Here is a 15,017-nt window from a genome sequence, read left to right on the forward strand (position 1 = left end):
CGCCCTGCTCCTCCTCCTGCGCCGCCGCCGCCGCTGCCGCCTTGTCGGGAACCACAGTCCCTGCCTGGACGTTACCTAGTGCTCAGGGCAGCTGGGGCGCTGGCTTCGGGGAGAACTAGGGGGACTCTCCGCGGACCAGGTCTGAGAGCCCAGCCGCCTCCAAGCAGCTTTCTGGAGCTCAGGCGAACCCTTCCGTTTGGACACCCTTTCCAGGGGGAAACTGCCCCCATCCCTCCCTTGTCATGACCAGGCAGCCCCCACTCCTTCCCTCTGGAATTGGGAATTTAACTGGGAGGTGGTGAGGAGCCATAGCTTGGGTGGTTGAGCTTTCTTCTCCCCATGTCCCCAAGATTCCTTGATTTGGGTGTAGGAAATAAGACCCCCCCCCCTCCTGGCTTCTCTCTCCCCACACCCATCTCCCTGTCCACCCTTGTCTCCCTACTTGGGAGAGGAAGTCAGGGCCCAGCACTGGGAGGAATGGCCAGCCTTCTGCAGTAATCGGTTACAAAATACTCAAGTATCCTCGGCCGAGGCTCAGTGGTTGAGCGTCAACCTATGAACCAGGAGGTCACGGTTGGATTCCAGGTCATGGTGGCACACACCTGGGTTGCAGGCTCAACCCCCAGTGTGGGGTGTGCCGGAGGGAGGCAGCCGATCCATGATTCTCTCTCATCATTGATGTTTCTATCTCTCTCTCCCTCTCCCTTCCTCTCTGAAATCAATAAAAATATATTTAAAAAAATAGTACTTTTTAGCAGCTGGTGAAACCTATGGGAGTGTTCTGTAATAACTGGCTTAGAGATACTCAAGCATCGCATGGTGATGGCTGGAAAATACTTGAGTATTCTGTGTGGCTGGTGGGGCCAGCAAGACGAGGGGGAGAGAGGAGGACCTGCTACAAAAGCCGCCTCCTGTGGGCTTGGGGCTTAGAGGGTGGGCCAGGAGCCTGGGTCTCATGCAGGGACCGACAGGCGAGAAGGTGTCTGAGCCAGGGGCCATCTCTGGAAGTTACTTGAGCAGCCTGCGGTAATGGGCACTGAGTTCCTCGGGTATTTTGCCATTAACGGGAAGGTGCTCAGTCTCTCTAAAGGCCCTGGGGAGACCAGGAGGAGAAGAGATGGCCTTGTCTTGGTCTGGGCCTAGGTCTCGGCATAATGGGAGGGGACATGAGATCCAGGCTGCGCACCCCCCCCCCCCCCCCCCCCCCCCCCCCCCCCGCATTCCATTCATCACTCTGGACCTTCAAGCCAGGGCCCAGGCTCTGGAATATTTCCTATCAGAGCTCTCATTTCTCAATTTCCTCCCAAGCCCCAAGTGGGTCCAGCCTGGGAGTGAGGGGCGCGGACAGACTGGGGCTGGGTAGGTAGGAGGAGGCCTGCAGGCTGGTGAGCTGAGCTCTCTCTCTGGGTGGGGCGGCAGCCTGACCCCCTGCCTCCGCCTGCAGGGTCCCCTCCTCCTCCATCACTGGCAGAGCTAACGAGGAGATAATGGACTTGAATAGACAGATTGATTATGAATCCAAACGAATGAGGCAGCTTTGAGCACGCTGCCTGACAGCTTGCACATGCCCGGCCACAGCATTCTCACCCCCTCCCGGGTCCGCACAGCTCCACACGCTCTGGGCAGGGACCCGCTCTCCCTCAGAGTCACTGGAGTTTATCCCCTGGGCCCCGGGGGGGACTGTCTGCTGGGACCAGGGTTGGGAAGGGGAGAGGAAGAGAGGGTCACTGAGGCTTATCCTGGTTCCCACAACTTCGGGGAAGTCAGAGGGGAGAGGGGGAGAGTTCTGAGACAGACAGTGAGTCAGGGGCCCCTGGCATGTGTGTGGGGGTGGGGGGTTCACTGACGTGCCCCTGCAGGGCAGCCGAGTTCTCAGGAACTCCCTGGCATGTCAGATCCAGAGGCCGGGCAGTGCCCAGGGCACCAACAATCCCCCACCCCTGCATGCCTGCTCTTCCTTCTTCCTCCTTTCTCATATCCCTATGGAGCTTTCTCTGGCTCTCTGTCCTCTCTCTCTCTCTCTCTGCCTCTCCTAGTCTCTTCCTATCAGTTTCTCTTTCTCAGTGTCTTTTTTTCTCTTTCTCTGTTTGCTTTTCTGCCACCCCCCACACTGGCCTTCCCGTGGCTCTCTCACTGTGTAAGTCAGCCCGTCCACGCCGCTTCACCACGGACTCTGACCCATCCTCTCACTGCCCCGCTCCTCCTTCCTAGGTCCCTCCTGGGGCGGGGAGGGGTCCAAGATGTCTCTGGCTGACAGCCTCTGTGCCTCTGCTCTCTGTGCTGAAAGGTGGCGGGAGGGAGTAGGGATTTGTGTTGAGTGTGGCTTCAAGGGGGAGGGTGGTGTGTGTGTATTTGTGTGTGGAGGGATGGGTGAGCAGGTGTGTTTGGGCACACATGTTTTCATGACCATGAGGCATCCTCTGTGCTAGGTGGGCAGTGGCCGCTAAGAGCCTAGGCCCATTATGGAAGCAAGTGCTTCAGCAGGGCCCCATTGTTGGCATGAGCAGGACAGGCCTGTGTAAAAGAGCAGAATGCCAAGCCAAGAATGGACTTGTGTGTGTTTATGAATGTGAGTGTGCACATGCAGTCTCACACACGTGTATGTGTGCCTGAGAGAGTTATGTCCATGTGTGTCCATGTGTGAGGGTGTGAGCATACCCAGGCGCACATCTGTGGCTTCAGGCATGCATGTGTGTGACTGTGTGTGAGGAGGTGCATTTCTGTGCATATATTTATGCCTCTGTGTGTATGTCCATGTCTGAGCGTGCGCATGTACATGAGAAATGAGGGTGTGCATATGTGATGGTGTGAGGATGCATGCATACATGTTCATGTGTGACTTGTGTGCGTGCAGATGTGCGTGCCTGTGCCTGTGTGTGTGTAAATGAGTGTTCATGCATGCACACAGGTGTGTGTGATTATGAGAGAGGCGGGTAGGTGGGTATGGGGACTTGAGGGTGGGTCTGGCCTCCTGTGACTCCCCTCCCCTCTCCCCACAGCTACATCGAGAATGAGCAGCATCTGCAGCGTCTGGAGCCCAATCACCTGAGGGGCCTGGGGGAGCTGAGAAACCTGTGAGGAGCGGGGACTGTGGGTGTAGGGCTCAGTACAGAGCCCGTTGGACCAGAGGGTCGGGTGGGCTCAAAGGTTCCAGGGGCCTGGGAGGACCTGAGAGGCTGAGGCCTGAGGGCTGGAGGAGGTCGGAAAGCACAGGGGTCCCGGGCAGCTGAGGAAGCTGTGAGGGATGGGGGTGGGGAGGGGTCCAGGCTCAGCATGGGGACTGGGGGCTGGCCTGGGCAGAGATGCCAGGACCCTGGTGGCGGAGGCCCTGGAGCTGACCCTGCTGCACCCTTCCCAGCACCATCGTGAAGAGTGGCCTCCGGAGCGTGGCACCAGATGCCTTCCACTTCACCCCTCGGCTCAGTCGCCTGTGAGTGGCCCGGGCTGGGCAGAGAGGGTGGGAGGCCACCCAGACGTGGGCAGCTGCTGGGCTGGGCCCTCCCCAGGGGCCTGGAGTGAGGAAGGCTCCAGCCTGGGGCTCTCCTCCACTTCAGGGAGCAGTGCTCTCAGCTCCCACCCTGCAGCTAGAGGCCCTTCTCGCTGTCTCACTTCCATGCTTCATGCTGCAGGAACATTCTCCTAGGTGCCTGTCCCGTTTTTTTCTTCCCAGAGTTCAGATACACGTGAACTGGGGAGCAAGGGGCAGGAGCAGGACCCTGGGGTCTGGCTGGGATCCATCTCCCCTGGGAGCTGGGGTATCAGACCTGCCACTCGTCACCCTCCCGGTGCCTGGGAGTCCCGGCTCAGGACGGGGCGGGGAAGGGCGGGCGGGAGAGACTGCTGAAGGGGAGGCCCTTGGTGTCCCGGACTGCCCCTCCCTGAGGGCAAGAGTCCAGCAACTTCCCCCCATCACAGGCAGATGGAGAGAGGGGAGGGTGGTGGGACCTGTCATTCACATGGCTGTGCTGGGTGCCCTAAACTCTGTTGTGTCCAGTGATTTAACAACAACCACCACAAAGATGAGGTGAGGCCGCATCAACGACTCTGAACTGGGGCTTCCGCTAACAATGTGCACCTCACCCTGCGTATGCCAGTGAGTCTGCACTCAGCCTGGAGAGAGAGTCATCCCCACTTTAAAAACGCGGGTTCTGAGACTCAGCGAGGCTACTTTCTGGGCTGACAGAACCACACTCCTCAGCGCTGTGGTGCTGGAGGGGGTGGGCCTTCCGATCCCTCTGCAGGAGGTCACTCAGCTGTGAGTGCTGGAGGGGGTGGGCCTTCCGATCCCTCTGCAGGACAGCTAAGCAAGGAGAGGGCCAGGGCAGGCCCCTCGGAGGCAGAAGGTCCCAGGACGGGCAGGAACATTCTCGTAGGTGCTGGTTGGTGCCAGGAGCTCCTAAGCCAGCTTCCTGTGTGGCCTGGAGCTGCCCCCCAGCTCACCTCTCCATCTCTCCAACAAGGGGCTGGGGGCCTGGGGGCCCTTTCAGCTGCTTTCTTAAGTGTCCGAGGAGGAATGGGGAGGGGACCTGAGGAAGCACTCTGAACCCCTCATCATCCGGTAGGGGGCAAGAGAGTGTGGGAGCCCAGTCCCCCCACCCCCTCCGTCCTGGGCTCTGTGGGGAGGAGAGCACAGATGGAGCCCCCTCCCCCAGCTGGGGCCTCAGCACTTTGCCAGCTGGGGCCAAGGGTGGGGAAGAAGGAGCAGCTGTTCTCTGGACCCCCTCCCTGGGGTCTGGGGAGGGGGTTAAGTGGGGTGAGCTCTTGTTCCAGGAAGAAGAAGGGCACTTGAAGAGCCTAACCTGTCCCCCCACCACCAAGGCCTCCCTGCTGGGCTGGGCTCCTGGGCTCCTCCCCTCCCTCAAGCTGGGTCGGAAGGAGGTCGTTGCTCACAGGGGTCTGTTTCGCTGTCTCAACTCCCGCAGAAACCTCTCCTTCAATGCTCTGGAGTCTCTCTCCTGGAAAACCGTCCAGGGCCTCTCCTTACAGGAACTGTGAGTGTGGGTGCTCCAGGGGCGAGAGCAGCGTGTGTGTGTGTGTGTGTGTGTGTGTGTGTGTGTGTGTGTGTGTGATACTGTGTCACTGTGTCTGTGTGGAACTGGCAGGGCAGAGTGGCTCTGGGGACTCCCTGTTTATCTGTGAGCTGAGACGGGGGACTTTGTGCATGCCTGTGAACCTCCCATAAAAACAGAGGCTGCAGGCCTACCCCTTGAGGTACTTATTGCCTTGGGGGGCGGATGGGGTGTGGGGTGGGGTGCTGGCCTGGACAACCAATTCTGTGTGTGCTCAGGAGACTGGGGGCTGCCAGCTGCCTGTGCAGTGGGTTGGGTGGGACACCTAAGGCCTCTGGGCCTTCCTGGGAGGCAATGTCCGTCCCTCCTTGTCACCTGGCCCTCCCCCGGGGGAGCCGGGGTAAGGGAATGCCATGGGCCATAGGCACCTGTCTGACCTTCTGCGTTCTCTTTCTTCCCATGTCTTGTTACTGGTTGGTGAGAGGGACTTCCATGTCCACACTCCTTTTCCTCGAGACATTCCACGCTGCTAACTGCACTCCCTCTTACTGTGGGCTTCATTCAGTGTGGCTCTCAGGCCCACCCCTCTCCTCCCCGCCCCTGACTCTCTTGGTATCCCCCCCCCTACCCCCCAGAGTCCTGTCTGGGAACCCTCTGCTCTGCTCCTGTGCCCTGCACTGGCTGCAGCGCTGGGAGGAGGAGGGACTGGGCGGCGTCCAGAAGCTCCAGTGTCTCGGGCAGGAGTCCTTTGCCCACATGTCCAACACCAGCTGTGGTAGGTGCTGGAGGTGGTCCAGGGCCTGGGAAAGAGAGCTACATGCTTGGGAAGAGGGCACAGAGCAGAGCTGGTGGTGGTGGGGGGGGCAGCACTGAAGGACGCCTGGGGAACGGGCATTGGCAAGAGCTGGGGAAACGGAAGGGTGGGGAGCATTGCAGTGGCGGGCTCAGGGTCCCTGAGGAGGTTGGGGAAAGGAGCACGGCTTTGGGTGGGTTCTGAGGCCACTGCCTTCTCTAACACCCCTTGGGCATCCTGGGTGACCAGGCGTGCCCATGCTGAAGGTCCAGATGCCCAATGCCTCTGTGGACGTGGGGGATGACGTGTTGCTGCAGTGCCAGGTGCAGGGGCAGGGCGTGAAGGACACCGGCTGGATCGTCACAGAGGTGGAGGAGTCGGCCACGGTGATGGTGAGCACCCTTCACCATCGCTGCCCCTTCCCCTCTCCCCGGAATCTTGGGCAGAACACGGGGGACAAAGACAGGAAAAGAGACCACGAATAAGAAGCACGTAGAGGGCAACAGAGGGACAGAGCTGGTTTAGATCCTCGGGGCTCATGCTCGTGCTGTGGGGCAGCCCCAGGCCCCACACGTGGCCTCAGGAAGGGCACTGGCCCCGTGGGGACCCCAGGCTCTGCTGGAGCCCCCTCTCTGGGAACATGGTTCTGGCTGCAAGACAGAGGGTCGCAGAGCCCTCACATTTGGAGCTGAGGGGGACCCTGCAGCCCATCCCTCCCACCCACCAAATTCTAGATAAGGAAACTGAGGACCGTGGAGAGGGCGCAGTGTCTGTGGTCCCGTACCATAGCCAGGCTGGTTCTCGGGGGACTTCTGGTCTCTTTCTGGAGATTCTGGAAGCAGGTTGTCTTGGGTGTGTGATAAGCATATAGTAAAGGGGGCTTAGGTCTGGTTCCAGCTCGCTCACTCATTAATTCTTAGAGCGAGTTTCGGAAACATCTCTTAATCTGCCTGCACTCGGTTTTCTTATCTGTAAATTGAGGAGGTGGACATGATGGCCTTCTGATGTCCTGCCTGCCTCTGGCCACTCTCTGGCCTTTATCTCTGTCATTCAGATGTGTCTTTGGGCACCTTCCCAGGCTCGCCCTGTGTCCTCAGGCTGGCGACGGGCAGTCAAGAGCAGCCACAGCTGACTCAGGAGGCCTTGTGGACAAGGTCAGGAGGGGCCAACCGTGGGCTGTGCCCACCCAAAAGCTGTCCCCACCTGGGTAGACACACACAGGGTCCAGCCCCTGGGAAGAGAGGGGCCAGGGGGACCCAGGTGGGGGTGTTCAGCTTAGAGGCCCTCACTTGGGGAGGGGAGTCGACTCCAGGATTGCCGGAGGCCCCTGGAGCAGGGTTGCATGAAGAAGCACTGGAGCCCCAAGCAGGGGGAGCCAGACATGGTGGAGGGGCCACTAGCCACTGGTTCTTCCGCCCAGAGATCAAAGCCACTGGAGTAATGGAAAGGGGACAAGGCAGAGGCAAGAGGTGGGCCATGACTATCTGTGGAGATCGATGATGCTTTGACGAATTCCAGGGTTTTGTTTTTCTCTTTGGCAGATTTACATGTTTGCTATCAGTTGTGTTTTCTAGAAAGTTCCTATAGAAAAGTCACCCCCTAACTGGGTTAAATGGAGGGGAGGGGAGGATGGTCACCTTTAGGGGAGTGAAGGATGCAGAGGGAAGAGTTAGTAGGATACCACACTCCAGGGTGATTTGGAGGAGATGGGACAGCAAGGAGGACCTTAGGGCAGGGCTTCTCCTCACAGAGCCTGGGCCTCGGAGCTTGCACAAGAGGCTGGGCAGCACTTCCAGCACCTCTGAACTCCCATAGTCCAGCGGAAGCCCAGGGAAACCTCCCCTCCTCTAGCTTTTAGTCAAGGGATTCCACATTTAGAAATTTCCAGATCAGTGAGATTTGTCCACTACTTCACTTATTTTCCTCGTTTTTACGAAAACGGCTTTCTAAGCTGTCAAAAGATCATTTTGTCTACCTCATCGTCTGACAAAAACAAGGGAACCATGGCTCAGCAAGATAAGATCACGTAACTTCCACATGTCCACGGTTTCTTAGGAAGAGGACCGGAACCCGATTCAACCTTTTTATTTTATTTTTTTAAAATACATTTTAATCGATTTCAGAGAGGAAGGGAGAGGGGGATAGAGATAGAAACATCCATGATGAGAGAGAATCCTGGGGATCGAGCCTGCGACCTGGGCATGTGCCCTGACCAGAAATCCAACCTCGACCTCCTGGTTCATAGGTCGATGCTCAGCTCCTGAGCCAGGCCGCCGGTGGGGCTGATTCAGCCTTTTGAGGAGGATGATGCAGAATGAAGTCACGTTGCCTCTCTAACTTCACTCTGTGTCTTCATCTGCCCAAGGAGGTCATGCTGCTGCTGCTGCTTCTAACTGGCGCCCTGTGCCCAGTGCCATGCCTTGCTTCCGGCCTTCCCTGCGCTGAGACTGTGTGTGTTAGAATTGGCGTGGGGAAGGGGAGTGAGTAGGTGGCGAGGTCCCAGTTTGTTCTCCAGTGAGAGGTGTGTATTTGATACTTGGGGTCCCTGACATCTATTTAGCTGTTCAGAAGGGCGATTTGGGTTCGGGGCATTTTGTGTCTACTTTGAGGTCATTGGTTATGTTCTACATTTTCCAGATCATTTTAAAATAAATAATCCAGGAGAGAGTCTGATCAAGCTCTAACGGAGGAGGCCTGTTCTCTGCAAGATTCCCTCCCATACCTCTCTCCTCCCCCTCCCTACCAGGCCCCTCTCTTTCCCATCTGGAGCCAGAGGGGGTCCCTGAAGACATCCGCTCTAGCCCCCAACCTCTAGCCAGAAGCCAGCGGATGCTCTTCTTGATTTCCCCCTCTTTTTCCTGACACAGCAATCTGGGAATCTGACATCTCTGAGGCTGACCCTGGCCAACGTTACCAGCGACCTCAATAGAAAGAATGTGACATGCTGGGCGGAGGACGAGGTGGGCCGGGCTGAAGTCTCTGTCCAGGTCAACGTCTCCTGTGAGTCCCAGTGACTGCCCTGTGCCCGCCCTCATCTCCTTCCCTGAAAAGAAGATGTGAGGGTGGGAGGGGCTGGAGGAAAGGGGTGGGAAGTGTGTCTCCACAGCTGCTCCTTCCCAGCTGTTCCCAGATTCCCATGAAAACCTGATCCTTTGGGGGGAAAGCCTGGGGGCTCATCAAGGCCAGAGGGATGGAGATGGATTTCTTCCTGGCCCGCTGCCCAAGTCTTACTACCTGAGGTCATCAGCTGTTCTCCCTGCTCCACTGTAGTTCTTCATGCCTGACCCTCTGTAGGACGCTAACTCTACGAACTAGTTTTAAGAGAAGCAATTGCCCTTCCCAGTTCCTGTCTAGGCTCACTGCCTAATTTCTCTAGGCCTGCCAATAAATTATTTTAAATCTTCTACATTATGTAACTTTTCTTTTAATATGAAATGTAGCAGACATAGATTCCCCCATAAAACCTATACCCTTTAAGCAATAATTATTCTTACCAGCACCTCAGGGACCCTCCCTTCCTCTCCCCAATCAGAATCCCATCCTTCCCCTCCACCCCATCCTGACTTTTGTGATAATCACTTCCTTGCTTTTGAAAGGAATTTTATGCAAGTATGCGTCCCTATCAATATGGCGTAGTTTTTGCCTGTTCTTGCACGTTCTATAAATGGAATCATACCTCAAGTATTATTTTGTGTCTAGTTCCTTTTGCTCACATTATACTTGTAAGATTCATCCATGTTAATGGGAGTAGTTTTTCATTCAGTTCACTGCTGAATAATATTCCATTGCATGAGTGCTGGCTGGAATTCCAATATAAACTATATATGCATATAGATCTATAGATATAGATATTTTCCTATTATTGAGGTGCTTTTTGCCTCTTGCAGGCTGGGTTATTTCAAAACCATGTCTTCTTTCAAAACATTTTTAAACTTCTGTTTATTCTTTGCTTTTTTGATGTTTAGCCCCCTCCTATCTTCTTAACCTTGATGACACTTATCCAAAAGACTCCATGTTTAATTTCCATCAGCTGGTACCCCTCTTCTCTAGGGCTATTGCTTACTTACTTTAGGCACACCACTTTTCTCTAAGCCTCCGAATTTCATACACTTGCTGCCTGATTTATTTAAGATTTACTGCCAACGCCCTCCCACCCCCACCAGTCCCTGCACGTGTCAGATCCTTCTGGGTCCCCTCCAGCTGCTCCCCCTGACTTCTCACCAGCACTGTCTCTGGCCCACAGTCCCGGCCAGCGTGCATCTGCATGCGGCAGTGGAGTTGCATCACTGGTGCATCCCCTTCTCGGTGGATGGGCAGCCGGCACCCTCTCTTCGCTGGCTCTTCAATGGCTCCGTGCTCAACGAGACCAGCTTCATCTTCACCGAGTTCCTGGAGCCGGCAGCCAATGAGACTGTGAGACATGGGTGCCTGCGCCTCAACCAACCCACTCACGTCAACAATGGCAACTACACGTTGCTGGCCACCAACCCCTCAGGCCAGGCCTCCGCCTCCGTCATGGCCGCCTTCATGGACAACCCTTTCGAGTTCAACCCCGAGGACCCCATCCCTGGTGCGAGGGCCACCCTGAACCCTGCCCCCGCTCCCTGGGCTCCACCCGGGTCCATAGCCTGGTGTCCGGGGAGGCCTGGCCCACTTTCTGCTGTGATCCTGACCCTAAAAGTGGGAGAGCCTAGTCCCGGACAGAAAAGAGTGGAGTTCTGTTCTCCAGCTTTGTACTGGCCTCCTTGCCCCAGGAATCCTGAATCCCTGAGCTTTGCCATTCCCTTGGGCTGGCTGGAGAGAGCCATACACCAGGGCATCCACGGCCCAGCTGGAAAAGGGCCATGTGCGTCTTCTTGCTTGAGGTCCAGCACCCCACCACCCCATCCCACCTGCAGCCCATGAAGGCCCGGGGTCTGATCCCGCAAGCCACTCCCCAGGTGTCCGTCACATCAAAGCCGGGACCTGAGTCCCAAAGGGGAAGGGGACTCACTGCGCTCCTCCCCCATCTGACTGCTTTCTCTCCTCCCTCCCGCTGCAGTCTCCTTCTCGCCAGTGGGTGAGTACCCCCGGGTGGAGGCAGGTTCTGTCTGGTCCCTGGAGCCAAGCCTGGGGCAGAGGGAACAGTTAACCTGATCCCCAAGGGGTCAGCCAGGGCCAGGGTGGGGAGTTGCTGGAGGAGCCACGGCACGTGCCCAGGCCCACCTTCCTGCTCTGTGTCCCCACAGACACGAACAGCACGTCGGGAGACCCGGTGGAGAAGAAGGATGAGACGCCGTTTGGGGTGAGCATGGGAGGTGGAAGCTTGTCCACGGGATCGGGAGGCTGGGCTAGGGGCTCATCCGCATGTCAGTTCTGATCAGAGGACGGGGAGCACTAGAGTCTGGCCACCCTCACAGCCACGACCTGGGCCCCAGGGGAGGCGGAGGCGGGGCTGGGAGCCTGGCTCTGGGCTCCTATGCAGGATGGAGAAACCGTTTGCTGTGGGGGAGCTCTTAGAGATGGAGAGCAGCCCGGATCTAACCTCCTCACCCCCAGGTCTCAGTGGCTGTGGGCCTGGCGGTCTTTGCCTGCCTCTTCCTTTCTACGCTGTTCCTTGTGCTCAATAAATGTGGACGGAGGAACAAGTTTGGGATCAACCGTGAGTGGAGGGGCTGTGGAAGGGCTGTCCGCCAGCTTGTCCTGCTGGCTTTGTTTCCTACCTGCTCTTCCTGACTCTGTCTTCTGTGGGCTGGGGTGGGGGCAGCGGACACATGGAGTTTGGGGACTGTGTGTTTGGGGGGGTGAGGACCTGGCTGTGGGGCTGTGCATGTGAGTGCGTGTCAGGCTGGTGCTGGGTAGTTTCAGAAGTAGCAGATGCTAATTGGTGGCTGGATTGTAGTCAAACACTAAGTGGGTCTGGGAGGTCTGAGCTGGGGGGAGGGGCAGTGGGAGAGTTCTTTGGGGGCCCATGGGGCCTGGGGTTGGACAGGAGCCAGGCATAGAGAGGCCATTGGGCCTTCCCTTCTCCCTGCTGGCTGCCTGGCTCCCTAGCTCCTCTGTTCCTCCCCCTGCAGATGACAAGGCGGTTGGGGTCACCGGCCACCCTGCCACCTGTGGCTGTGTCTCCTTCCCAGGCCCTGCTGTGCTGGCTCCAGAGGACGGACTGGCCATGTCCCTGCATTTCATGACATTGGGTGGCAGCTCCTTGTCCCCCACTGAGGGCAAAGGCTCCGGGCTCCAAGGCCACATTATCGAGAACCCTCAATACTTCAGTGATGCCTGTGAGGGCCTATGCTGGGTCAAGGGTGGGGGCACGTTTACCTGCATGCACGTGTATAGAAGCCCCTGCGTCATCACCTTTGCCTACCCCAGGCCTGAACAAGCCTTCCCTTCCACCATCACCCTTGCCTACACCATCACCACCCCTGTCTATACCATCACCACCCCTGTCTCACCATCACCACCCGTGTGTCTCACCATCACCACCCCTGTCTATACCATTACCACCCCCGTCTATACATCACCACCCATCTCACCATCACCACCCCTGTCTCACCATCACCACCCTTGTCTATACCATCACCACCCCTGTCTATACCATCTCCACCCCTGTCTCACCATCACCACCCATCTCACCATCACCACCCCTGTCTCACCATCACCGCCCCTGTCTACACCATCACCACCCTTGTCTCACCACGGCATGGGGCTTGGTGAAGGGGTGAGGGCTCAGTTTCAGTCCCCATCTGCCCCTTGGTTGGTGCCCTTGCGCCGTGCACAGCCCTGCTAGACAGTCCTGTCCTGGCCCCGACCCCCTCCTTCCCAAGACGGGGCTCCTGTCTGATCCCGTGAGCCACTCCCCAGGTGTCCGTCACATCAAGCGCTGCGATATCGTACTCAAGTGGGAGCTGGGCGAGGGCGCCTTTGGGAAGGTCTTCCTTGCGGAGTGCCACAGCCTGCTGCCGGAGCAGGACAAGATGCTGGTGGCCGTGAAGGTAAGGCCTGGGCCACTGTCCCAGGACGGGGGGCTCAGGCTGGGGGTGGGCTCTTTCCCGCTCAGTCCGGTCCCTGCCCCCACCCTCAGGTGCTGAAGGAGGTGTCTGAGAGCGCGCGGCAGGACTTCCAGCGCGAGGCCGAGCTGCTCACCATGCTGCAGCACCAGCACATCGTGCGCTTCTTTGGCGTCTGCACCGAGGGCCGCCCGCTGCTCATGGTCTTCGAGTACATGCGGCACGGGGACCTCAACCGCTTCCTCCGGTACGAGCACCCGGCCCGGCGCTGGCCCCTGGCCCCTGGCCCCTGGCTCTGGGCCCTGGTGTCCCTTCCCTGCAAGCACAATCTTGCTTGCCTGTTGACCTGAGCGGGGACACTAAGAGGAAGCAGGAAGACATGACTCCTGACCTTAAGGAGGCAGATGTGTGAATATGGGGACGGTCCATGCAAAGGAGAGAGTAGCCAGGGAGGCGGCCCTGGCAGAAGACATGCGCTAACACTTCGGGGGGTGAGCTTGGCAGAGAGCGTGCATTTGTGTGTGGCCCACAGCGGCCACGCCTGGAAGAGGTGGCAGCTGAGATAACCTCTACGACACGGCAACACTCATCAGGCACCGTGTCCTGTACTTTACAATCCATTCCTAATGAGGCTATACGTGCTTGTACATATATATCTGTGTAATAATGTAAATAGATATTTATTTTTCATAGTCTCCAAGCACATATGGCCATTTATGCTTGAAGAAAGTTATTACAAATTCATTTCTTTGGCTTTGGCCAGAACAACTCTGGATATGGGTACTAATTTGTGCTGACAATTGAATAACTTCAAGAATTGTGCCCATGTCACAGATGAGGCTGAGAGAGGTTCAAGGGCACCTCGGTAGTAAATGGCCCAGGAGAGAGATGACCCCGGGCAGAGCCCTGCTTTTAACCCCTGACTGTGATGGTCACCTGTTCTGATGAGATGAGCCCTGTGGGAGCGGGCAGTGGGAGGCAGGGAGAGGCCAGGGTTTGGAATCAGCTGTGACTCATTAGCTGAGCCTTCGTTGTCAAGTAGCTTTCTTCTCGGACCAGGCTCCCCACCCCGGGGACTGTCATTCTGGAGGAGGAAGCTCGGTGTGATTGTTAGGTGACGGTCGTGCTTTGGTCCCCAAACAGTCCCTTGGGAGGGAGTGATGGGTCGTCCATGCAATCGGGCGGCAGACGTCGGCTGGGAGAGACCCGGAGTCTGAGCTTCCCTTGTGGGTGGGGAGGAGCCACTGAGGGTGTGGGGCCGGAGGGAGGCGTCGCCAGACCTGAGGTTGAGAGTGGAGAGGGACTAGCTAAGAGGAAGAGGTGAGAGGAGCCGGAGAGGAGCCCTGGCCCTTGCTCACAAGACACGGTGTGGGCTCAGTGCTCATTTCCAGGGATGCAGGCCACCGGCTGGCGCCCAGGCTGTGGGAGAAGCAGCCCTCAAAGTTGGGTGGAGCATCAGGGAAGCTCCTAACGAGTCTGGAAGACTTCCCCTAGGAGGGGCCATTTGCTCCTTCTTGCCTCTGGGCCTTTGTACTTACAGTTGCCTCTGCCTGGCACCCTGGACTGCCCTCCCAGCCACTTCATCCACTCCATCCCTGACCCCTTCTCCTGGCTTACCCACCTCTGCTCCTCAGGGCTGGAGTCTCAGTTCAGATGACTCTACCTCCAGGAAGCCTTCCTTGACTTCCTCCATTCCTACCCTGAGTGCTGATCAGGTGCCCCTCACATTCCATCCTACTCTCCATTGTAGCTCAGGTGCATTTAACAAATATCTGGAATAAATGAAGAAATTAATGGATAAGGAGAAAGCTGGCCAGTAGGAAAGGGTAGTATTGTCAAAGCCATCAGCTCAGGCAAAGGTTCAGAAGAAGGAATATTGGGGAATAGAATGAGTGGCCAGGGACTTCCCTGGAGGGGTGCCCTTGGGGGGGGCATCCTGGAAACCTTCGGAAGGAAGAAGACCCCACAGGAATGGCTGGATATTGAGGGCAAAGGTGAGAGGGACAGGAATCCTGGAGGGCTCCCAGGCGCAGAGCTGGCGGAGATGTCAGCACCAGTGGGCACACCTGCGCTCCCCTGTCCCTCAGACAGCTGCCTCTCCTGTTCTCCCTCCTTTCCCAGCCCCGAGTCCCCTCCCACTCCCCCCAGCTCCCCAGACCCCCCTTCCTCGGGCTTTGGTCCCCTGGGGATTCTCTCCTCCCAGCCCACGCCTCCCTCCCTCTG

This window comes from Myotis brandtii, unplaced genomic scaffold (genome assembly GCF_000412655.1).
Source record: "Myotis brandtii unplaced genomic scaffold, ASM41265v1 scaffold250, whole genome shotgun sequence".
Taxonomy (NCBI): Eukaryota; Metazoa; Chordata; class Mammalia; order Chiroptera; family Vespertilionidae; genus Myotis; species Myotis brandtii.